Genomic DNA, 27661 nt, shown 5'->3' on the forward strand with positions numbered 1-27661 from the left:
TAGAAATATCAAAGAAAATGGCTCCAATGAAATTTATGGCTATATACATAAAGGTTACTTCTCATAAACTCAAAAGAATACCATTTTTAGCAAAAGAATACCATTCAGAAAAAGCAGGGTGATCATAATCAAAATCATAATCATAAAGCCATGATCACTTTTGGCTATCTAAATAATATTATAGCTTCTTAATACATAAAAATAAGTTTGAAAGAGTCTTTACAGAAATGCTCAATTTGAAATATTACCCACAATAAAACTCTAATTTACTGAATATAATATGGCATTGACTAGTCCTCCACTAATTTCACAGCATTGACCAGTACTCCCTGTCTAATTTCAAGGTACAGATCATAAAGTAAGATAAAGAAGGCAAGAAGGAATCAGTAAAAACTCACGACCCAATGATAGCTTGTTTGTAGCATTTTAGATCATTAAAAACAATAATTTATATGTAATGTTCTAACTGTATAGGGCATAAAGTCTTTCCAAGCAGTTTAATATATAGGAATGCAAATGGAGATTACATATATTTATAGTGGAGAAAGTCATTATTAGTCATCAACTTCTGATTTCTTGTACTATGTAGAAACTTATTCTTTCTCATTTCTGCAGTATAAAGGAATTGAAATTAACTTTCAAATGCATTCAGGTCCAGAAAGGTTTCTACTAGTGATGTATACGTGGCACATGCCATGTGTAAAAAAGACAAAGAAACATTCTACAAGGATAACATAATTCAAGGTTCATTTTGGAACTAAATGAATTTGCTACAATTTGAATCACAGCCTGGGTAATTTCTACTGTCAGATTAGAAGAATCAAAGCACACTGAACATTAGCATCATCACCGAGTTCTTACAAAAGAATAGATATGGTCCATTGGAGGGAACAATAGTTAGTTGAGCATTATAATTGGGCAGGAAATAGCTTCGATTTCTGAAACTATAGTCACTATCTACTAAAACTTCCCCTACAGTCATATTTGAACACTAACAAGAAAGATCTAAAAGAGAAGAACATAAAACTTCAAACTACAGATCTTCATATCAAGTTTATCCAAACTATATCAGTAGCAAATAGAAAACTAGAAAAACTGGTTCCTGTTAATTTCTGTGTTTGAGCTAATGTGAGTCTCCTGTGGGTAAAGAAAATTAATTTCATGTGAAATTATTTTGACCTAAATTTTTTAAGCAGAAACAGACCTGAAATGCTTTAAAGTAAGTGGAAAGGAATTCAAAATGGCACCTCAAAGATAAGTATTGAAATTTCATGTGTCTTCTGAAATAGTTAGCCCCTCCAGGCTATATCTGCATTACATTAAAATCTAATAAGCCTTTAGTTTTCTTACCTCTTTGTCTGAATCAACATATTTTTATTAAAAATGGCGAGGCTAGTTGAAAGTGAACCCTTTCACCTATTTGCTAATAAAGCTCACCTACTTTGAAATATCCTAATTAATTTTCTGTCTTATGAAAACACAAACATAGAAAACACAAACTTCTGCTATAGAAGAAATCAAATATTATACAAGTCTATGAAATCTGACCATTTTCAGATATTCATAGGAGATAAAAAAAAAAAACTATAGGACTCTGTTCAAGGACTCTGAAAAATGGTGCCCAATATTAGTACAAAGGGAAAATAAGGAATCATTTCTAAGACTATCTATAGAGTATCTCTATTGAGGAATTATCGTTTTTCTATGCCAAGTAAATCCACAGTGCAACACTGTCTTTTGCTCTTTTAGAACCAAAATATTCACATTCACTTGTTCACTGCAATGTTCAGTCCCATGGATTAGAAAGTGTAATTTACATAAACATGAATAATTAAACCTCTGTATGTTAAAATATCCTGAACAATTATCTTGTTTTACAAAGGTTTCCTTTTATATCCTGAAAAAAAAATAGCCTTGAATATTAGACAATTGAAATAATTCAATTTTAATGTTGGAAGGGAATTTCAGGACCTGGAATCCTGCTTTTCCAGCTTAACAGCATAAGGACAAACAGAGAAGAAATATTTTATATTTTGGTGATGATCACTGTCATATATCCCCAAATAATTCAATGTGTAATTATTTGTTGTAATCCAAAGGGTACATAAAAAGAATCCATGTTTACAAATAGTTTGGAATATGGGCAAATCTTCCTCTATTTTCATGATTCATAATTTTATATCAGAAACCAAGAAGGTCATAAACACAGCTCTCTCTTCTGTGAATATTTTACCCCAGTTAAAAGTGAATTCAAGAATTCAAGAATTTTAAACACCAAGAATTGACTACCACTGTCTATCATTAACTGTCCCCTATTCATATTGGAAACGATCCCAAATTCCCATAATTTAATATTTTCTTTTGGAGGAACTTCTTGATCCTCCTGCAGTCGATTGATTTTATACTGTCACATTTATTCATCATATGTTTATTGTCCACTGCATAAGGTATGAAAGATAGAATATACAGACCAAAAACCCAGTCCAGAACTCACAGTCTAGAGTTATAATACAGTAGCTACTAACCACATGTGGCTATTTGAATTTAAATTATTTAAAACTGAACAACATAAAAATTCAGTTCTTCAATGATACTAATCATGGTTCAAGAGGCATTAATATATTAATGAACATTATAGAACTCTTTCATCATTGCAGAAAGTTTTATTGTATTTACTTGGTCAAGAGGAAGAAACAGTCATGCAAGCAAAAAACAAAAGTGCACTTTGATAAACACTGTCTTAGAGATATGCTCAAAGTGTTGGGGGAGATAATGAAGTTCCTAAACATTTCACTATATGATCTCTGACTAAACCAGTGCTGAACATAAGAATGCCTATATCCTAACACAGCATAACATCATATTATTTTAAATTAGTACGTACATTTGGAGGATGACTATTAGCTACATTGTAGAGAACCTTTTTGTAATGTCAGAAATTAAGAGAGTTGAGGATGATCTGGTCTATGTTTAGCCACTTCACCAAGATGTGTATAAAGTACATGGAAAAGGATCTTGAAATCTTGAAATCATAATTTAAAATCTGACTTACTTTTCGTAAAATTCTATGTGATGTGGGAATATGAATAAGCATGGCTACATGAGAATTTTGAAATGTTAGTGTGGTGGTAGACAAATTTGGGGCACACAAGCTAAAAAGGCCTGAATTCCAACACAAGTTTGGCCATTTATTACCTGTCTTCTATTTCCCTTATATCAGAAGCCTAGACAATTCATCTTTCTCCCCTTGAACTGATCACATCAGGTCTAAGCTAGCTGTTAAAAACTCAAATACCTACACAAGTCAAGTAGATGACAAAAGAATGAAGTGTGTCCAGTATAAGACACAGAGAAGTGCAGATGTGATGATGATACATAACAACCAACACTGGGATATCATGTTGGGTGTACTGGGCATGGGAACTGTGGCAACTTAGAAAGAACATGCTCTTCGTAAAGAGTAGTCATCCTTTACTTCTAGATGATGGTTGCTTTGAGGGAAAGCACGTTCTATCCTGTGGAACGTTCTTGGTTTTTTGTTCATCTGTTTTAAGAAGGTGGGACTCTGGTTTTCCATGTAAAACTTCTAATTTTATATGTTGACAACTATTTCAATATTTTAAGTAATCTGCCCTAAGACAACACTGTGAAGACCAATGAGAACCTGCTCCTTTCAATTTGAAAGCTCATATTTAGAGCCTCAGATTAATCTTTACCAAAGAAGCCACTCCAATATTGGGACTAATTTTTGCTAAAAACCGAACAACAAAAAAATGTGACTTAATTATTAAGATCTTCTAAAACCTATCGATTTCCAATTCTAGAAAAAATGCTTAATTTCACTGAGAGTAGGGCTGGTGGTGTGCAAAACTGCCTGAGCTTTCTCTTGGAAAAGAAAAGTTCTAGGAGAAAACTATGATGGCATGTTATCAGAGGGACTATCCAGTATGGTGGTGCTTTTGATGCAGAGTGCAAGCCAGCTACAGAGGCCCTTTCTCATCTCTGGTTTGGTTCTATCATCAGGGACACATAACCCATTAGTGTTACTAATGTTGTTTCTTCTGCTGTAAATAGTGGTATACAATAAACTATATTATGTACAAAAACCTTTTATTTAGGCAGATTTAATTTTTTCATCCTTAAATGATATTTAATTTTTAAATTCATCTAGGATGTTCAACAAGTATATGAATTATATTAATTTGTCATTTAACCAATATGTCCAACCTTTTCAAGAAATCTAGAGAATCTCAGTTAAAACATTTGACTGAAAATCTGAAGCTAAATCATGTTTTAAATTAGAAAATTGCACTAAGTAAAATCATGGCGTCCTCCATGTTGTTTCTTCATGTTGCTTATCACCTTGGAGACTGTAGTATCAGAACCTATAAACAATAAGCATGATATTTGTAACATGCAATTTAACATTTTAGCCATGATTTACTTCTGTGGTTTTTGTGTATGACCAATATAGGATTCGTGCTTAAAAATTCTATTTCTATTTTCGGTTGCCATTGCTTGTCTCCTATTGTTAAAATTTATCATTTTTATAGTTGTGATTTCCTTAATAAAAAGACCATATTTACTTGATGCCACAGTTATTTCCCCCTGCGGGAAACAAGAAGGGAGAAGTTAAAATGATTTAATTTTCTCAGAATCCCAGGAAAGGTAACTTAAACATGTTTTTATGCTTATAGCAGGGATGTGTTAGAGAAAATGAGATAACCGAAATATTTTGACTAGTAACTTTGTATGCATAATATGCACAAGACTTTATACACAAACTCTCACTCCTGGAATTCTAATGAGAAACCTCAGTCACATCCTATAGACATGTTAGAATAAAAATGGACTAAAATGTGCTGGCCTAATGATAAGCATGTGATAGAGTCACAGGTTAAATTTGTTCACTAGTCTAACAAGGAAAGTGAGGAAAAAGTATGTGTGAAGAGAGAAAAAGAGAGTTTCCTGAGCTAATTTTCTAGCCTTCAGTCAGCTTATTGTTCCTACTAAAAGAGATTGAAAGAGAGAGTGAGGGTGAGAGTTATTATAATAAATATAAAGTAGCTTTAGCCACGGGAAATTACACTTGGAAGGTCAAGGAGGAGAATCAGGGAGAGGGATGATGAAGGGGGAAGGGTGAGTAAAAAGATGCAGGGTCAGGATTTTGAAAGAAGAAGGAACATCATCCTTGTCAATAACTGCAATAAATGTGTTACATGGTACATTAGAATATGCAGTTTTCTGAAGGCTAATTTGATTTATATTTTACTTTTGATTTCATATTCCAGATAGACATGTGTGTTAAATTGTGTGTGTGTGTGTGTGTGTGTGTACCTAGATTTAGCATCAATAGATTAATAGCAGCTATGTGCTGCCTAAGAAAAGTTTTCCTTTTTAAAATATATTTCCTTTGGGTACATACTAAATTGATATGGAAGAGCAGAGTCAGTACTACTGGACTAGTTCACCGTGTAGCTTTACCTGCCACATCCCACAATGATTGAACAAGTACATATAAGTGAATTGTATTTGCCAAAGTCATTGTTTTTTTATTTTATATTGATTGTCTACAGAGGATGTTACATCTTTGAAGGGGAATGAAAGGACTGTTCTATTAATGTATTCAATGTGTTCATCAAGTGTTTAAGACTAGCAGCAAGAATACCCCAGCAGAATCTGCCATTAAGTTAGCAAATTAAAACTGAAATAAAATATTTTCTGAATAAGGGGGAGCTTGTTCAGTGGTGTTAATTGAGGAGGACAGACTATGTAGAGATTTGGAAAGAGCAAATGTCTCCACAAAAAGATAAAATGTGAAAAAATAGTTCTTACCTAAAAAAGAACCTGGAAAAATAATGACTTATTTAAAGCCTAGTTCAACTTACTTATCTGACCGCTATCTTTCTCCTTTGTCATATTTTTAAATTTCTACAGCTCTACAAGGATGAAGAAGCATCAGAAATTTAACCAAACTTCCATATTTATTTAAAATCAATCTTTCTTAGAAATTTTGCATTGTAGCAATTAAATTGATAACAATAGTCCAATACACCAGATGGAATCATTAACCAACTTTAAAAAAAGAAGAAAACAGTATTAATTGTATATTCTCTATTTTTTAATGTTTTATTTATTTATTTATTTATTTATTTATTTTTGAGAAAGAGAGACAGACAGCATGAGCAGGGGAGGGTCAGAGAGAAAGGGAGACACAGAATCAGAAGCAGGCTCCAGGTTCTGAGCTAGCTGTCAGCATAGAGCCCGACGTGGGGCTCGAACCCACAAACTGTGAGATCATGACTTGCGCCAAAGTTGGATGCTTAACCGACTGAGCCATCCAGGCGCCCCAACTGTATATTCTCTAAATTCTGCTCCTTGGATTTGTCTATTCTGCTTTTATTTCACCTGGACCAGTAGATTCACTTCTCCCTTCAATAGAGTATGGTGCTTAACATGGGTTATCTTCCCACTTTATATTGGAAGAAAACTAGATATGATTTAAGTCCAAGCTGAGTAATAAACAATTCTCAGAAAGTTATACTGACTCTAACAGATTTATATTTCATATTTGTTAACACACGTGCATTTATAAATGTAGTTGGTATTCCTATCATGCACTGTATTATGAGATTGATGCAAAATTCATATCTGTATTTTCAGATGGTGTCTTTTCCAACCCAAATGTTCAAATCTAATATGTCTGCCATCCTTTATTCAGCTGGTATTTATATCCACTCTGTACCTAGTAGACGTTTAAATTAAATCACTATTTTGGATTTCAGAAAAATTAGCAGTCCTACAGATTCCTGCATGCAAGTACAAGTTGTGAGTATCATACCTTCAAATGCATGCTTTTAATACAAATTTTACTCAGTTGAGAAACTATGGGTCAAATTAGTAACATAAAATAATCAATACTTGAGATAGAGGGAAAAATATCTAATGGTCGGGATACATTTATTTCATGTTGATATATTTAGATTCACTTGACAGTTTTAAAGTATGGACAGATCTGTGAGAAATCCAAATTAATTTCAATCACTTAAGCGTTTAGTGAGCATGAATTATGTTCCAGGCACTGTGTGAGGTACTAATGATATAATGATGATTAATAGCATTCTGTCTTATGAAAGTATAATCCTACATAATCAGATATGATTCTAAAATGTATTAGTAATAATTCATGAATACCCAAGAAGCATTCTATGCTTTGAAAATATTAAAGGATCAGTTGACCTACTCCCATACCAACCTCAGGAATCCATCCAATACAGCAACAAATGTTTCTAAAAGCACCACTTTTATTTTCAGTTCTCCTCCTTAATTTCTAATTTTCAGTATAACAAAATTATTGATTGGATAAATTTTAACTTTTCATCCCAGCTTCTTGTCAAAGTCCTCAACACACAAAACAGAACTATTTTTTTTTATGCTTCAGGTTCCAATCACCACTTCTTTAGGAGCTGTGCCTCAGTTTAATGTTTCCTTTCTTCATTCTTCTTTATTCTCTTTGGCCCCACTCCAGAATCTTTATTTCTCTCTACTTTAAATGCTGTGTATCTGAATTTAAAGCTTTTTACTATAATACCTTGCTAGTAGTTGGCAGATGGATTCTAGATACTTGCTGAATGAATGGTTTGTATCCTGAAATCACTGTTAATAAATTGCTGTCCAACAATGATTGTCTCTTTTCTGAATGTCAAAAAGACTTGTGCATACCGTATGATATAGTACCTAATTTCTTATTGCTTTCAGATCCTCTCTGTCTGTACAGTTTATCTCTCTTCCCAACTCCATCAAATATGTTTCAAGGTTAGCAATTTGGTTTCTAGTTTTATAATCTCATTAGAGCTTAGTATATAGAGTTAGTATTCAAAAAATACATTTTTATTGGTTTATTGAGCCTGGATTCATAGAAAATTTTAAATGAAAAATGTTGTTTTTCCAGAATAGTAGAAGCAAACACACCAGATTTGAATTCAAATCCTAAATCTATTTTTCACTAAATTGGAAAGTGTTTTAACTATTATAACCCTTTTTTATATGTAACACTAGGAATAATACACACTTCATTCCACTGATGGGATGGATCATATGATATAATACATATAAAATACTTACTTGGACAACTAACATATAGTAAAGGCTCAGTAAATAGTAGCTACTTAGTAAATACATATATTTTTTGCACTCAATATTTATTGAGCACAAATCACATTTTTGTTACCATGCTAGTATTTTTCAAATGCACTAAGCATTTTTGAACACAAGCATCTTCAAAGACAAGCTAAATAAATTGGCATATTGAAAAAGGAAAAACAACCGAAAAGGAAATGTAAACAATTTTCAGGTACCTAGGAAATTTTAACTCACATTTCTCTGGATTACAGATGGGGAAAAAAAGCAGACAAACAATAGTATGTAAAACATAGGTTGACTATGAAGGAAACTGTTGACATTGAAATAAAGCTGTAAAGTTTCATTTCCTGGAAGTCGTTAAGTACTATATCCAATCTCTATGTCTGCAACAGATACAGTGAAGCCTTACCTGAAGGCAGTAACCTAGAGAAAATAGCTCCTTGAGGAACATTTGAAAGATGCAGATCCCAAAAGATCTTTATTCTAACAAATGAGATACCTTATTTTTCATAAATATAATTCCTTCTCTAAAAGTTGTGCCATTTATGGATTAATATATATCAGTATATATTTGCATAATTCATCAGATTTGTTTTTTCCTCCTATCCTTTAGACCAAAAGTTTATCAGATCTTCATTGTCAAATTCTTAACACAGTAAGAAAAATAATTAGATAGGACTAAAGTTGTTGGTGAGATAGTCAAAACCTTGAAGTAGGACAATTACCAAATGTGAATCTTCTATCAATCTAAATGAAATAACCAGTTCCAGACTCAGGTCTTTTTGATGACCTATCCCCTCTAAAAGTGTTGTGGTGGTAGCAGCCAATAGCTCTGGTCTTCATTATGATTGTCTCAGCTTACTGCCCTGAAGAGATGAAGGATACAAGAGGTGCTAATCCATGAAGCAAAAATTCCCAATGATTTACACCAGAACTAAAGGAATAGCTTTTCTAACCTCCTCCTACTTGATTCTCTGTAAGTAATTTCTTTGATAAAGTACAGCCTCTATGTAGACAGGGAAATATGCTAGCAGATACATGGGTAATCCTACAAATGTTCTCTTACCGTGGTTTGGATAATACCAATGAGGGAAAGGCAAATCTGCTTCTATTTGTTTGTTCATCGTATAAAGAGATCAATAGTCTGGATGATGCCATGGGGGAAAAACGAGTAAGTGATACAGCCATACTTACTCAAACATAATCATTAACCATCACTCTGTGACACAAATAGGAAAACATATAGTTTACCTTCATGGAATTTAAATTTAAGTAGTGCTTGGTTTCAGAGGAAAAGTTAGGAGAAATAGTTTTGCCACTTCTTAAAAGGGTCAATGACTACTGAAATATTTAATAGGCCTTTATATCTAATCTGAAAAGTGTACCAACATTCTTTCCCAGCCACCCAATCTTCCATTCATACCTTTTCCCTTATTACCAAAAACAAAAATTTAGTATCTTTGGTCTATCTTCTAAAAATCTCTACACAAAATCCAGGACACTGGCCCTGGCTTTGAGGGAAAAGAAAACATGTTCAAATGCCAGCCTTTCTGTCTTGATTTCTTTCTGTAGTTAGTGAAACAGAGTAACAGTATTTATGAGGCTCTTTGCAGCATGCAGCTTGCTGTCTTTCTGCTGCACCAGGGCACACAAACACTTTGTTTTTCTGTACAACAGTGCAACCTAGTGGATGAAGGGAAGAGCCCTGTCCTTATGGGCCAACTAAGGTGGGCAACGAGAGCTCTCTCAACAGATTTTGTTATTTAAAGTCTCTTCCAAACTCACCTGATGCATTTTATTTTTTTACAGTGGCAAAAAGAGATAAAACAACTGCCCATATTTTTGTGTGTCTTAGGATGCAAATAGAGTTGATCCCATGAACTACTTGAAAAAAAAAAAAAGCCTATTCCTTTAAGGTTAATGACTTAATGGCCAAGTAAGTGTTTTGGAGGTATATTTTCTGAGATCTTAAGTAAAAATATTAAATAAGCTATTCATGATAAAAAAAGAAGCCTAATTCATATATTATTTACTTAAATTTCTGTGAACTTCCTCCTGTTCTAACTAGTAGTTACTGTGTGAGTGAGGGTGTATGTATAGCACATTCTATGTCCCCAAAACACATTGTGTGACTACACACACACACACAGACACACACACACACACACACATATAAGTGGAGAGAAAGAGAGAGAGAGAGAGAAAGGCGGAGGGGGGACACCTAGGGCTAAAAGTCATGCCCTGCTTCATGTTCGACTTCATTTATATAGAAAGAGAGAGAAGTAGACAGTACATATATATAAGCATATATATTAAACAAACACACAAACACAATAATATAATTTGTTCACTAAGTGGCAATTTAGAACAGAAAGATTATTTTAGAGCCTACGTATATTAAAATAAATGTCCCTGAACAAAAAGACAGAATCTTCATGCAGCTTACTTATTTTTTTTTTTAAAAAAACCTCAGTATTCTATTTCAGGATAATTCTTCAAAAAAGCTAAATACTTAATAGTCCTTTCATGTTGATTTGCTTGCTCTTACTACTTTTATTAAGCCATTAAAAAGTTCATTTAATCACCAGGTTTTTTTAATCTACTAAGTTTTAAGTGGGTTTTAAAATACATATTTAAACTTAAAACATGTAAATGTGGAGGTCTGAGCTATATAGAGAAAGGGAAAATGACCTTCTGAAAAGCCATGCATAAAAATTTAACAATTTTCCTTTGGTAGAACATGGTAGAGGAAACATCATTCACTTTTCTTGTTTATAGGATATGCTAGGGTAAGAATTAAATGTAATTTAGTGAGACAATAAAATCTTCTCAACTACTGTGCTGTTGTGTTAGGGATGGATTTGGGGATGATTAAATGAGTAAATCACACAGATCTGAAACATTTTTTTCTTCTTTTTTTTCCCTATCTTTTTTTTCTTTTTACACCTCCTTAGATGGCATCTTGATCGTGCATGCACTGTGAACACAAAAGGCCTATAGGTCAGACCTGAAATTATAGCTAAACCTCAACTCCTGAGGTACACAGGCTGTTTATATCGATGAAAATTTATGATCTCTATACCCTAAATCCCCGGCCTCTCTTTTACATTGACTTCTTTACTATTTGCTGCTTTATTTTATGGTGATCCCTTGCCCTCTATAAATATATCATGGTTACTTAACCCCAGATCCCACCCCCAGCCTTCAGGACTTCAGAAAGGATCTATTTGTTACTTATTCTGCTACTGGGTGTTTCATAATCCTCCACATTAGCAGCTATTATTTTATAGCAGTTAACATTTTCCAAATTTTCATCATCTCTTGACTGTGAGCCCTCTAACCGCTTAATAACTCCAGTCTTAGAACTGCTGTTTAAGGATTATGCTGAAGTAGAAATTTTTCCTTACACTTATACAATGATTGAAGTATTTTCTATTAAATATTTATCTGTAGAAAAATGAATAAATTTAGCTGTAAAAAATTACATTTAGGCAAGCTTAATTGCCTTGTGTTACTTTATATAAAATTTATTTTAAAAAAACTGACCTAATCTTAAAAGCATGCCACTGAGTAATTAAAGTTTTCTATGGTTAGATTCTAATAATTATCTTGTTTTGACTGAACTCTTTATTAGACTCCAAAAAATAAAGCTGGAAACTAATAAGGGATTATAGATTTGCAAAAGCTATTGTCTGATGTTAAAATCGTTAAGAAAATATGAGTCAGTATTATGCAAATTCTGACCTAATCCCAGCAGCATTCTGGTAGGTAATTGTATTTTTTCTTTAAAGGAGGACAGACCCTACAATAATTATGCCTTGTTAGTGTCCACATTGCTACATTTTTGATTTATGTATTTTTCTGGGAGTTGACAGATAAGCAAGAAAAATTGACATATTATAAACTAATAAAAATAAATAATATCAGAATGTGCCTAGCAGCAGTCTGCATTGTGAAGTTAAATCAATGCATTAATCACACAAATTTTTTGAGCACAACATGGTTTGTACAAAATTTTTTTAATGACATATATCAAATGAAACATAGTATTTAAATTGCTGTGTTTGTGTGTGTGTGTGTGTGTGTGTGTGTGTGTGTGTGTGTGTGATTGCCAAAGGTAAGTCATATACAGTATATCAAAGGCATTTTTGTTTTTTATCCTTCTGTAATTTTTTAGGAATTCAAGACATTCTTAATCTCTCCCTCCAGATTGCTTTATGTAATATTCCCAGAAGACAGCATTTCTAGTTTTTCTCCCAAGAATACTCTTTAATAGAAAACCTGATTAGAATACTCTTGAGCATCTCGTTAAAATTGTTATCACTTACAATGCTTCTGTTTGAATACTTTATATTATTTCCTACTAAATACCAGAAAAAGAAAATTTCAGAGTATGACAACCGTTAGTGCAAAGAGTTGTGATCTACTGGTCAAATCAATAAAAAAATAGGCATACATGAGCCCAGGATTTGATAGAATTTAACTCTTGATACTGTATAGCATGAATGGCAAAACCTAATGAATTATAAACATTGTTCTTTTATTCAAGCCTGTGTACTTTATAACTTCATGTTTTGTTGGTATATCCATAGTTTCCTTTAAATATAACCTAAGTTTGCAAACAAATGCTTCAGGAGCAATCTAACAACATTGATTGATTGATGATTGATTCTTGCTATTTTTCTGATATTCTAACTAAAACTAAGCACTTTTTGTTGGATGTTAAAATTTCAGTATTTTTCTAGATTCAGATAGATTTCATAATCAAGCTGGATAATCAGATTTTAGAAATGTAGTGAAGGAGATATAATTTTTTTGCCACACTTTGTATGGATATGGCCAACATAATCAACAGAAAACATTACTTCCTTCATCCAGGAATGAAAAATGTCCATGCTATATTCCCTAATGTTGTGCTTTTCAAACTAGAAACTGAATCTCTCAAACATGTATAAATTCTAAAATTTAACAAGCCCAACTTGCAGTTAACAGATTCTATAAACAATTAAGTCTAGTTGACAATGGCCTATAGATTCTTTCTTCTTAACAATTTTATACCATCATGCTTTGAAGCACCAGCTCAAGATCTAGCAACCCATGTTAGATCATAATAGAAACCTTCTAAAATTACCTCTAAATAAGCAGTGTGCATACGTAGAATTGAAGTTCTCAAAAAATTACCATTTAACATTATGCTTTTCTATAAGTGTGCATAAAATCTTTTTTGAAATACGTAACTAGGAAATGGTCTACAAAATCAGCTGAGCAAACTAGACCATTAAAACACTAACTATAATAAAAATCATATACTAATTAACCCTAAGTTTATAGTCGGCAGGTACAAATAACTGGAGCCTTAAGAGAAGCCTACACTCAGCTCTTACCTCACGAAAATAGTATCCATGACTATACAAAACCGAGTGAAAAACATGACTAAGAAATATGCTATGAACATTTAGAGCCTATGAAGTGTGTCGTTTTTGCACAACTTCAGAAAACTCTGAAACTGACAAAGTGATGGAAAATCTCAATACTTACTACACACACACACACACACACACATTTTATATACATAAATATATATGTATATATACATATGTTATATATGTGTGCAGATATATATGTATGTGGTGGGTTTGTGTGTACATATATATACATATATATATTCACACAAACAGTAAGTTATACATATATGTGTGTATGTATTTGATAGGTCTGAATATATAAATATATATTTAAGGTCCTGTGGTGGTTTGAATATAAGTAAAATACTGCTATGTATATATATATTTTTAATCTACCACAAGGTCTTAAATACTGTTTTTATTATCAACAACTAGCTCTGGTTGAATGGCTTTTGTTGTTGCTCACATACACATTCACCACTAGACCATTTCTAAACCCAAGAATATGATTCTAGCATTTGATAAAAAGAAGAGGTACATTATTCCATAACCTTCGAACTACCTTCCTTCAGTGATAGAGGAAGAATTATATGTATCATGGGTGTGAGAGTATAGGTGTTTGTGAGTTCATGTGTGTAGTGATGTAGAGAATGCACACACAGAAATTTACATTGAGTAATATTGTGTATCTGTATATTCAGCATCATTTCTGAGCACCTGCTCTGAATCAAGTACTTTATATCATTATTGCATTCGATAATCCCAAATAACTTTAGGTGTTAATATCTTCATTTTACAGAAGATAAAAGCTTTTCCAGGACTGAGACAAGAAATTTAAACATTTCTATTAACTTGATTAGTACATCCATGAGGATTCTTTAGGTTGAAAGCACTGGAAACTGTCTTGGCTAAAATAAGCAAAAATGATTTTAAAAAGGAAATCAGATAATAATTGACTAGAAGTTGGAAATCTGGGGGGAAAAATAATTAGAAGCCAGAACTGGCATGGCAGTCTCGTGGAGGGAATAGTGAAAGCATGTGCCGCTGCTTGGAAAAAGTCAAACTTCAAACATTTTCAGTCTCTCACTCTTTCTAATCAAGCTTTAAGTTTAAGGAGGGAGCACCTAATTAACTTACTTTACCTTTTGTGTCCTCTCCTCAGCAATGCCCATAGTTATAGACTAGCTATAAGACACTAACATGTGAAGAGGTGGTTCCAATAATGGGAAAATTGACAAAGGAATAGAAATGGAACGTGGGTAGCCAAAAAGAGAAAAGAAAAAATAAAACACTAACCAAAGCAACAGAAAGACAAGGAAAATAAACATCTGTAGTCTATGAGATCAGACTTTTATTGAGAATGACGGCTCTACCTCATGTAATCTAACCATTCTGACTGCAGATTGTAAGTGACCTCCTAACTAACTACGGAAAGAATTCCACTCAAAATAAAATAAAGAGGCAGGAATATCCACCATTTTCTTGTTGATTATTTGTTTTAAATATTTGTTGAATGAATAATGAGTAGGAGGAATAATATTAATAACCAAAAAGAAGCTACAAAAAGAATATGTAATAAAGCTAAAATATAGAAAGATCGAAGGCTTCAGAGTTTATCTCCCCTACCTGAGGACAGCTGAATTAAGGAGACTTGGTCACTTAAATATTTGGCAAATATATATTTTGATGGAGGTAGTAACTTGTTACATGCATAGGATATTACCCACTTGCCAGATCTGTTCTCCATCATCTCCAACTTGTTCCCTGGTTCCCAAATTCATCTCATCAGAATTAATTTGCATCTTACGTGTGTTCCTAAAATACTCTATTTAAAATTTATATCTTCAGTCTTCCACTGAGGTTTACTTTCCCTAATGAATCAGTTGTATTTGTCATCCACATTCTATACTAAGTCTTAGAAAACAGAAAAATGTATTCTTTTCCTCTAAACATGTTTTTGTGTTTGGTACAAGTTTAGAATAGAATAAGCCTTTTAGAAATGTTCAAACTGTTTGTATAAATGGAATTTCAAAGGAGAATCCACAATGTCACAAAGACATCCTGGGGTTAGACACTTGTTTTTGACAATGAAATCCTCTTAATACATCTGCCGAAGTCTGTACTGAATGCTTGTCCATTTTCTCTTATTAGATTTTTACTATGGAGTGAGAATGAGTTTTTATAATGTCTTCATTTAAAGGTGAAAAGAACCACATAAATAAGAAATTTCAAGCAGCCACCAAAATATTAGAAACAACTAAATCAAGCAGAGCCTTAGTGAACAAAAAAGTTTCACATTGTAATTTGAAAAATTACAAATCATAGAAAAAAAAGAATATAACAGTAAACAAGCTTATGTCTTTAATAGAGCCCTGGGAAAGGTTACATAGTCAAAGGAGTAATTTCTATTATATGCTACTTATGCTTTGAAATGGAACAAATCAGAAGCCAATAAAGGCTATGAAATAGGGAGACATTTTCAGTTTTGTCTATCTTTGAAAGGTATTTTATGAGTGGAACTTTAAGAAGTCCTTTATTTTCTAGAAAATTCTAGGCAGAACACAGTTTAATTTAAGAACTATTAGTTGGAAGTCCAAAACTCAAAATTCCTAACTTCACTTAAAAATCCATATGAGGCGCCTGTGTGGCTCAGTTGGTTAAGCATCCGACTTCGGCTCAGGTCATGATCTCACAGTTTGTGGGTTCGGGCCCGCGTTGGGCTCTGTGCTGACAACTGGCTCAGAGCCTGGGGCCTGCTTCAGATTCTGTGTCTCCCTCTCTCTCTGACCCTCCCCTGTTCATGCTGCCTCTCTCTCTCTCAGAAATAAATAAAACTTAAAAAAAATCCATATAGTCAAAGTTATGGAAAGGATTATAATACAATGGAATTCAAGCTTCATTCCTATCACTTACTGGATGTGTGAAGTCACACATTCTGAATTACAGCCTTCTCATCTGCATGAAGGGATTAATGATAGGGACTTCACAAGATGGTTATGAAAATTGAATAACATAACTGAAAATACTAGAACAGCACTGCTCAATAGGGTAACCATTAGCTGCATGAGGCTACTGAGCACTGAAAATGTGGGTAGTCAGTATTGAGATGTACTAGAAGTGTAAAACATATATCAGATTTCAAGGACCTAGTGCAAAAAAAACTATATATATATATATATATATATATACAGAAAGTAGCTTATTAATAAATACATGTTGAAATGATAATACACTAGAAATATTTAATTAGTTATTTCTGCCTTTTAAAAATATTTTTTGTTTACTTATTTTTGAGAGAGAGAGAGACAGAGGGAGAGAGGCAGTGTTAGTGGGGGAGGAGCAGAGAGGGAAGGAGACACAGGATTCAAAGCAGGCTCCAAATTGTGAGCATAGAGCCAGATGCGTGGCTCAAACTCACAAACTGTGAGATCATGACCTCAGCCAAAGTTGGACGCTTAACTGACTGGGCCACGTGGGCACCCCAGTTTTGTCTTTTTGTCTTTTTAATTTTTTAATGTGACTACCAAAGAGCTTAAAAGAATATGGGGTGCCTGCATGGTTCAGTTGGTTAAACATCCCTCTCTTGATTTTGGCTCAGGTTATGATCTCATGCTTCATGAGGCCAAGTCCTATGTTGGGCTCGGCACTGACACCAAGGAGCCTGCTTGGGATTTTCTCTCCTTCTCTCTCTCCCTCTGCCCCTACTCTGTGCATGCACAAGAGAGAGCTCTCAAAATAAATAAATAGGCTTTTAAAAATAGCTTAATATCAATAATTTTGGTAGTTATGCCAGATTTTGCTTTCTTTAACTTCATGTCCTTATTCTGAGTTCTGCGAATTCTTCTGGAGATCAATACAGATGCACTACAGAGAAATTTTCTTCTGTTAAAAAATTTTAGAAACAATGAAGCTTTGATGGGCAGAATCATCTGTATATCCATAAAATAACTCGATGTTGACAATATTTAGGGAATAAAGGAAAAAAGAAATTAAAGACATAAGGTATCTATTAAAATTAAAATCAATGGTTTATTTGAAATTTATGTATATATTTTCTAGTTTTCTTAGATAACCTGAATTAGAAAACCCTGATAATCACTGCAATAATTTGAAGTGTAACAACACCTATGGAGTATATTCTTGCATGTTCTCAAACAAACAAACAACATCTTGAACATTAAAAACAAATTGTAATGTTAGGTGAGAACATAGGTAAGAGTGACTCTGAGTTCAAGCCATAATTATTGATAAAATGCAACTCAAACATGAAAGGTGTTCATCTGCCTTTATTGTAGATATACCATGTTGTTCTTTTTGTTTATTTCCTGTAAGACTGTGGAAGCACCTATTTGCCTTTTATATCCCCTACAGTTTTAGCCTGGTGTGGTAGTAAGCTATATCATGTTACAGCTTCCCTCTTGACTCCACATTCTTTCAGGTAAGACTGATATTTATTATGTCTTGTATCTGTTACTGAACTTAATATAGAACCATAGTAGTGAAAGTTACCAGATAAAATGTGTTAGATGTATGAATTATCTTATTCTAACCCAAAATAAATTTTCCCTTATTGAATCTTCTAATTTATTAATAATCTTGAGTGTGATAATGGCCTGAAACTTTACACATGTAATATAATTCTAAAACACTCATGATTTATCAATATCAAACAAATAGAAAATTCCAAATAGCTCTAGTTTACTTGATATCAAATATAATTACCACTTAAGATTTGGTGATGTTTTGTTTTGTTTTCCTTTTCTATTCCTTCACCTCCCAAAGAAGTTGACCTATGTATCGTTTACGGCTATAAGGTCTTTTCCTATTGTAACCCAGCTGGGTTTTCCATTTCCAGGATATCCTTACACATTGCCTAATCTTCAAAAGAGATTTCATTAGGTTATATTTTTGATGTGCATTGTGCAAGCACAGTATTTGTACTGTAGTATTCATTCTAAAATACATATTCACGTGACAGCCCATAATATCCTTGAAACAGCCATTACAGTCTGTCAAATAAATAATGCGCATTTTAAAGATGGTCTTTATGTGGGATGACTCTCCTGCATTTTCATGAGGCAGATTTTCTTTTATTCTTTAAGAAAGAAAAGCACACAAAGGAAATGAACATGCAGAAAAATATGTTAAGGTAAAAATGACACAAACCAGAAAAGTCAAGCATCTTTTAGTTTCTTGCACTTCCTACTGCTCCACCATTTTCCCCATAACATTCTATTTAAAAAAGACTTATGGAGCTTACATCACCTTCTATAGCCTCTATATGTGGACATTTGGAAATAAAAATGTCTTATTTTGTGTATTTTTATAATGTTAATCATAGTGTGCAGGTAAAAGGTGGCAAAATCATGGTTTACTTGGCAAATGTATCTATTAAAAGAACTAACGTCTCAGTAGAGTTAGTAAGTTGTATTCTTGTTATTTTAAAATGGAAGGTTTTTCCTTCTCTTGTCTATGGCACGTATATATCTACGTACACTGATTTTCCAAGCAGATTACCTCAATTCACAGGGGTAAAAAAACGTTCAATCCTCTCTCATGCTTTGCTCTCTTAATGGTGCTAATAATGGCTCTTGGAAAAATAAGAAAAATAGAAAACAGCATTTATTGTATGCCTACTAGGTACCAGACACCATGTTACACATGTTTCATATATTTTCCAATATAATTCTCATGATAGCTCTGCAAGTTGAGTACAGTTGTTATCAACGTCTGGGGAGTTAACTAAGTAACTTGCAAAAAATGCTGACAGATAGTGTTAAACTCCATAGCCCAATCTCTAATTAAACAAACTAAAGATATAATGTTTACTTCAGCCCAGTTAGTGTCAATTGTGTCATTAAAATTTGTATATACGAGATGGAACATTATGTTCATATAGATGCTTTGTAATACTGTAGAATGACATATTATTTTCTTATAAGATGCTTTCACTCTATGCTGTCCAAAATTTTTCATTGACTTAGATAATAGTTCTTATACAAGAAAACCACTAATGAATCAGGAAAGATTTTCTTGGGCTTCTATATGACAGCTATAGACCTTTTAGATTTATGAACTAGTTTCCTTTTCACAATCCGACATTTTCTCCCCAATCAACACAAAAGTAATAACAATGATCATACATTAAATGGCTGAATTTTCACATTATTTTTTCAACTATCACAGAATTATATCTGGGAAGAAATTTATGGGGTATCACATCTAGCTTTATGAGAAAAATGAAACTGGGCAATGCTATGTAGAACCTAAATATACTATGAACTTTAGCAGGATAAAATGCTAAAAGATTTAGATTAAAATCAAGGTTATTCATATCCAGAACACTGTAACACCTGAGAGCTCTGTAAATAGACAGTACTTAAGCTGTTGGAAATTATTATCTTTGACATTCAATAAGAGAATCTCCAAAATAGTAACCACTAGCCACATACCAGAATTTATACTTAGATTAGCTAAAAATAAAAACGGAATTTAAAAGTCAGTTCGTAAGCCACATCAGCCACATTTCAAGTACTCAAGAGCTACAAATGATCAGTGGCTACCATATTAGACAGCACAGATTATTGAACATCTCCATCACCACAGATAGTGGGCAATATTGCTCTAGTTATAGAGGCCAATAATTTCACTAGATTTCTATAAGTGAGTCCACAAGTTTTAATACACAATTTTGTTTTCTTTAAAAGCATATATTGAATTCCTATTTTGGGAAAGGGACTAAACCTCACACTTGAAATTTGACAACTTATTTTTTAAATTTGAATTTTGAGGGGTGCCTGGGTGGCTCAGTCAGTTAAGCATCCGACTTCAGCTCAGGTCATGATATCATGGTTTGTGGGTTTGAGCCCCACTGACAGCTTGGAACCTGAAACCAGCTTCGGATTCTGGGTCTCTCTCTCTTTCTCTCTGCCCTTCCCCCCACCCCCAAGCTGTCTCTGTTTCTCAAAAATGAAAAAATGTTTAAAAAATTAAAAATAAATAAATAAGTAAATTTGAATTTGGAGACACAGAAGGCAATTGCACTGATAGCAATACTCTAATTTATTTATCTGCTTTGATATCCATGATCAATGATGTTAAAGAGAAAATTTTTAATGATTTGTTTAGTTTCTCTACATAACCTATGAATTACTGTATTTTGATATATAAAAGCTAAATAAAAATAAACAAATCAGGTTAAATAATATCAAACAATAACATTTTAATAAAATGTCTTTCTATCTAGCATGTTTATTCTTGTTTGTATTAGTATTTCTAAGATTAATAAACACTGATGTTCATGTAAGACAGATAAGGTTATTGCTTTATCCCAGTTTCAATGGAAGCAATTGGAACTGGTAATCATTTTCAAAAGATTGAGATGATAACTTTAATAAATAAATGTGATATTCACAATATATTTAGGTAATAGTAATTGACAGGCTCATTAGACAGTGAGTCACTTGAGGCAAGATACCACATATTAATTCATTGATTGGTTCACTCATTCATCCAGCTATTTATTGAGTCAGAAAATTTTTGAGTATCAAAAATGTACCAGCCATAGATATTCTAGGCAATGCAAATAGAACAGTAAACAAGAGGCAATGCCTTTACCTTATGGATTTCACACTCTAGTGGAAAAGAAATACAATAAGCAAATAAATAAAAATAAAGTCAGATATTGATGAGTGTCACAAAGATAAAGTGGGCTGGGAAAGCAACGTTTGAAAGAGTAATCAGATAATTCTTTACTAAGGAAGAGAAATTTGAACAGAAACCAGACGATAAGATTCAGCGGAAGAGGTATGCTTCTACAAAAAGAATAACAAGTAAAAAGGCCATCAGATAGAAACTTCCCTGACAAATTAAGAAAAAAAAGAGGCCAATGTTGCTAAAGCATGAAAAACAAAGAGTAATGAGAGATATTTTCTCATTTTCTTTGCTTGTTTGTAATGCCAAGATAGTGCAAATCAAGAAACTGAACAACCAAAAAGTGTGCATATAATGTTGTATTAACAGTTCCAAAATATCTTAGACTTTTCTTAAAATGTGAAACATTTTTATTATAAAATAAAGTATGCAATATAAAAAATTATATTAGAATGATGAAGATCTTAAGAACTTTTATGATATAAAGCTAGAGGAAAGAATGATCACCCCCAATGTTTTTAAAATAATCTTTGAAGTTTAAAAACTTTAACAATAATATAACCTGTAGTAAAATATCCCAAATTCTCTGAGGATATATTGCTTCCCCCCAATCAACTCCCATTCTCTCTGTACATCTTATTGGGAAGTGCTGATTAGAAGATACTGAAAGATATTAGTTCTGTAAACAGTAGGTTCAACAATGCCAAACAAAGGATAAAATGGCATTTTTATCCTCTTCTTCCCTTCTAAACAGGATGGAAACGTTAGCAGTGATGATGGCAGAAATAAATGTTCCCATATAACCAAAGCATACATCCTGTTTTATTATGTGATTGGTTACATTATCCAGGATCATTAGTTTAATGACAGAAGTAGAATAAAGTTAATATATATTTCTAATAACACATTTTACAAAGATTGACAAACTATCATGAATGGATTTCTTATATAAACTGACTTGCTAGAACATACAAAGATCCTAGCTAAGACCACTTAAGATCAATTGTGGTCTTATACAAGCCACTGTTCATAATCCACTTCTAATATCAAATTCATAGGCAATATACACAATTATCCCATCTCTAGTCTGGTGCAGTGGTAAAAGCATCAAGTATCAATACTAATGCTAGGTGGAGATGGGCAGATATCATGTGTAATATTAAGACATATAGAAGTTTAGTTCTTATTCATTTTAAACTTTATATTTTAAAATTCTTACAAAATTGTTACAAATTAGATAAAAGCTTAGAATTAGAAATTACATGCAGTTTGTTTACATAAATGTAAAATCTATGACTTTATTGTCAATCCAGATAGAAAGTTTTCAGGTGTTGGAAAATCATATACACCATTTTTTTAGAGAATATGACCTAAAACTATTTCCTTGTGCAATTTTGAAATGTGTAAAACCAAAAGGTAGTCAAATCAATAAAAATATACTGGACTTCTATCTCTAGGCATCTATCTAAACAAAAATTCAAAATCCAATCCTTCAGCCTGAAAGAATATGGTCATATATCTAAGTACTTCCACTTAAAATTTGTTTTCATGTAATTATATTATTTCAGGGAGTGGGGAAAATGGGATTCATAGTCTTATGTAAACAAGAAACCAGAAGTTAAGATTCGTGTTCAAGAGAATGCTCCTTTATATAACATTGAGATGCTGGGCATCTGGTTATGTCCTGTGAATGTATTTTGCAATTCATAGTCTGGCTCCTATTATGTTTACTGCAGCCCAAGAGGAGTTAACCAATAAATTAATATAATAAAATTATGTCTGGTCAGAGGTTTGTTCTGCATGTGTGTGACTGGTATCATTTTTCTCAGAATAGATTTCAATTCTAAAAAGTGATGCATTGTTTTTGTCCTAAGACTTTATTTTCTAGACAGGAAAAAGGGATAACGGTTCTTTATTCAACTATTATAATTGATTTTAAATTAATAGTGACTGTTTCTCAAGCATCCCCAAGATATAAATATGGTAAGCTATTAAGTAATAACCAATTTAGTAATAAATAAAAAGTCTTTGGTATTAAATTAACCTGTAACAGCATTTAAATGATGTAATAAAATAAGTCATTCAAATTAGTTTATCTATCATACATGACTAATATGTTTCCAATTCTGTAACTAATTATTTACATGTATAATGTATAACATGGGATTTTAATGACCAAATAGATACTATATTAGGATCAATAGTATTTACTGATGAGTAGAAAACAACATTACATTTTAGTGGATTAAACGTTTTTACTTTAACAAATATAGTCACTAGATTTAGATTTTAGAAGATATTTAGTTGTAAAATATACCTCCAAAAAATGTTTGCTTTTCTTTGGGAAGAATACTGAAGTAAAATCAGGACCTGGATTTTAATTTTTTGGCTCTGTCACTAGCAACTCTATGAGCTTGAAGAATTAAGTTCAATTCAATTCAATATCACTTCATTAAATATTTATGGAGCAACCTCTTTTGTGCCAGGATGGGGAGACCAAAACATATTTGAAGGCAGAGAGGAAGAATCTAGTAGAGAACAAAAGATTAAAGATGCTAGCAAGGAGAGTAATTGATGCAATAAGAGTCTGAGACAGAAAAGATAAGATAAAGAGCACAAATCTAGGGGTTAGTCTTGGTAAGGAAAAGGAGCAGATCTTCCTAAGAGATAAGAATTGTAAAGGAAATGTAAACCAAAGATAAAGAGAGATTTTGAGGTAGAGGTAAGGCAAAGAAAGGAATCTCACTTTAGATCGATTTCTGTCTCAGTAAAGAAAATGTTGAAGTCATCTGAAAAGGTCAAATGCAACATGGTATACTGAAGTAGCGAAGGTTTGAGATGGTTGCAGTAGAGAATGCAACCATCAAAAATTGTCAAGAAGCACTAAGAGCTGATCATTAATTAAGTAATATGATTCCATCTTGGTCAAAATCAGTACAGTATCACAGCCTTCTCCATAAAAGCTAAAATCAAAAGCAGTGTATAGAGCATGGGAAATCAGAAATTCAGAAGCTCCCAATTATTTATATTAAAGACACAAAATAAGAAAAGACCTAAAAAATGGATGGCGATTTTTCAGTTAGGTAGTAAGTTATAGATATTTAGCTTAGTACTAAATTATTGAAATGACAAGTTATGATGTCAAAGTTAAAAAAGAAAATGAAACTTCAACTGAGAAAATGACCTGAAAGAATTAAAAATTATTATGGAAATGTGCTTTCTGATAAATAGTGGATGAGATTCAATTAATAAGAAACTTAAATACTCAAGGTTGGTCACAATGAAATTTCAAAATTAAAAGAAGATTTATGAATAGAAATATTTGGTTTAGATCAACATTTCTCAAATGTAACATTTGAATCAGCTCTCCAGTTTCTTAACAATATTGATTCCCAGATCCTGCCACAGACCTATTGAACCAGAAACACAGGTCTGGGAACCGAACATTTTTATGGTTAAAAATTGACAGAAGAAATTCTGATACATAATTAAGTTGGGTGTTACTGGTCTATACAACATTTCAATTCTAAAATTCTTCAAACTTACAATTAAATAAAAAATAAGAGGTACTCCACCTTGTAAGAAAGAAAAGAAAGAAAGAAAGAAAGAAAGAAAGAAAGAAAGAAAGAAAGAAAGAGAGAGAGAGAGAAAGAAAGAAAGAGAGAGAGAGAGAAAGAAAGAAAGAGAGAGAGAGAGAAAGAAAGAGAGAGAGAGAGAAAGAAGTGAGGGAGGGAAAAAAGGAAGGAATGAGGAAAGGAAAAGAGAAGAAAAGAAAAAGAACAGAGGAAAAAAAAGAAGAAAAAAGAAGAAAAATTCTGCAGGGGTCTCAAATTGAAATAAGCAGGATCAGGAAGTCAAGAAGTTTGCTTTGATGATACACTTTCCCCTTTCCAGACAGGATCCCACTAATCCTATCACCCTTAATTTATTTACTCAAGTTATATTCAGGGCTTTTTATATGTTGCTGCAATTAACAAAAGCTTCTGTATTTACATTAAGCAAAAGGGAATGTTTTAATTTTTTTAAATGCTTTTATTTATTTCTGAGAGAGAGAGAGAGAGACAGCGTGAGCAGGGGAGGGTCAGAGAGAGAGGGAGACACAGAACCTGAAACAGGCTCCAGGCTCTGAGCTGGCAGTCAGCACAGAGCCCGACGCGGGCCCGAACCCACGGACCTCGAGTTCATGACCCGGCCCGAAGTCGGATGTCCAGCCGACTGAGCCACCCAGGCACCCCGGGAATGGTTTATTAATGGAGTTGCCTAATTGAAGTCTGTAACAAAATGTACTTTGGCTTCTGGAAGTGGGTGAATCAGGTAGCTAATAGTACATTCCAGTTCTCATATGACTCCCACTTGATGTGTCCTGTTCTTTCGTCTCTTTTGGTGTCTTAGCCTCATCTGCTTCCCAGTCAGTGTAAGGAAACATGGTTACTTAGGGCTCCTAGATTTATGTATTACATAGTCAGCCATTTGTAAATAGTAACCAATTTTTAAAAAATAGGCTTTACTTTTTAAAGTTTTAAGTTCACAGCAAAATTCAAAGTACTGAAATTCCACATATCCATTAAATAATCAATATTCTTTACTTCCTATTTCTAAAGGCCTCCCAAATTTAGCAGTTTGTGCTTTGCTGGGATCCTGAGAATGGTAATACCAAATGGTGGCTAGATCCCCCAATCTAAATGAGAGGAAGAGTTGTAGGAGGCTAACACTCACCTTGCAGCACTCCATAATGGGTCTTTGTCAATAGGTAACACATACAGTTCTACAACACGATAAAAGAATAGTTTAATGATAGTTTAGTTGAATAGCTATTCATACAATGTTTATTTTTTCAGTGTATTGTTTATTTATGTGCAATTAAATAAAGTGCTCTTAGCTATAACAAAGAAATTAACATATGTATGAAGTTATAGTTCTATTTTACTTATTTGCTATTTTTTGTTGTGGTTAAAGTGTTTTTCTCTCTCTTATTTTTTCTTTCCCCTCTCTCCAACCAAATAATTTTGAGAAGGAAAGGTTTACTATTATCTAGTGTTAAACATTCAGAGGACCAAACATAGTTAAGAGGGAAAAATACATGTCACAAAGTTTATATTCTATAATGTATATTTAAAAAATGACCTCATGACTTATTTACTTCTAATTTATTTTTCTTTTAGACAAAATTATTATAGAGTTTTCTAGACTCAGAACAAAATGGGTGGTTGCATTTGGTTACTGCTGCCTCAGTCAGGATCATGGCAATAGTAAGATACAATAGAGATGGACACAAAGGAGACAGAAGCAGTATAGAATGTGGGCCAATGTCTCTTCCATCTAATCCCAACTATATGGCACTCTGGAAAAGGCAAAAACATAGAGACAATAAAAAGACCAATGGTTGCCTGGGGGTTGAAGGGTGGTTAGAAACACACCTTCACCTACCCACACATTTGCATCCCAATGTTGCTATGTATTGTAACAAATGAAAAAAGCAAACTGAATTTTTAGAAAGATAAAACTATTCTTTTTGACACTGGAATAGTAGATACCTGACTTTTCATTTGGCTTATCCTATCCAGTTGTATAATACAATGAGTAAACACTAATGTAAACTCCAGCCTTTACTTTAGTAATAATAATAATAATAATGTATCAGTATTGGCTCATAAATTATAACATATGTACAGCACCAAGCAATATGTTAATAATAGAGGGGGAGAGGAGTAACATAGAAATTCTCTGTAGTTCCTGCTCAATTTTCCTGTAAACCTAAAACTGCTCTAAAAGTTAAAATCTACTATTTTTTAAAAAGGAAAAAAAATATTTGGCATTCTCATTTGTTAAATTGTTAATTGTGCTGTAGGCTTGGAAATCAATATGGTATTACATAAAAGCACGACATTCTAAAAATAAGTCTACAGGGGCGCCTCAGTGGCTCAGTCAGTTAAGCATCCGACTTTGGCTCAAGTCATGATCTCATGGTTTGTGGGTTCAAGCCTGAGCCTGGAGCCTGCTTCAGATTCTCTCTCTCTCTCTCTCTCTCTCTGTTCCTCCCCTGCTCACACTCTGTCTCTCACTGTCTCAAAAATGAATAAACGTTTAAAAAAATTAAAAAATAATAAAAATAAGTATATAAGTTTACAATAGGAAAAGTTTAAAAGAAGTTATATTCAAATGTCTTTGATGCACATTTATATCTATGAAAAGGAAATAATAACTTTCATGCCTAATTAACTGATTTTTGTGAGATTCAAATATATATCTATGAGAATCTACTTTGAAAACTGTTACAATAAATTTATATCAATATTTTAAAGCATTCATGTTTGAATATGTTATTTACCAAATGTATAATATATATTTTTTTTATTTACATCATTTACCTATTGTTAAGACTATAAAAGGAGGCAGGCACTTAATCATTGATTTTATTTTTTTTTAATGTTTATTTATTTTTGAGAGAGAGAGAGAAAGAG

At 32.8% G+C, this 27661-nt stretch overlaps 1 long non-coding RNA gene across 6 annotated transcripts in view; it reads right to left on the reverse strand.

Annotated features, from left to right (window-relative positions):
• Positions 1-27661, reverse strand: part of LOC144240231 (uncharacterized) — a 217160-nt gene that overhangs the window by 143378 nt on the left and 46121 nt on the right. For all 6 annotated transcript variants that reach the window (XR_013337658.1, XR_013337657.1, XR_013337654.1 and 3 more), the window contains exon 5: positions 25917-25965. This is a non-coding gene — a long non-coding RNA (uncharacterized LOC144240231). The remainder of the gene's footprint in view (positions 1-25916; positions 25966-27661) is intronic.

This window comes from Crocuta crocuta, unplaced genomic scaffold, assembly GCF_008692635.1.
Source record: "Crocuta crocuta isolate KB4526 unplaced genomic scaffold, BGI_CrCroc_1.0 scaffold81, whole genome shotgun sequence".
Classification (NCBI taxonomy): Eukaryota; Metazoa; Chordata; class Mammalia; order Carnivora; family Hyaenidae; genus Crocuta; species Crocuta crocuta.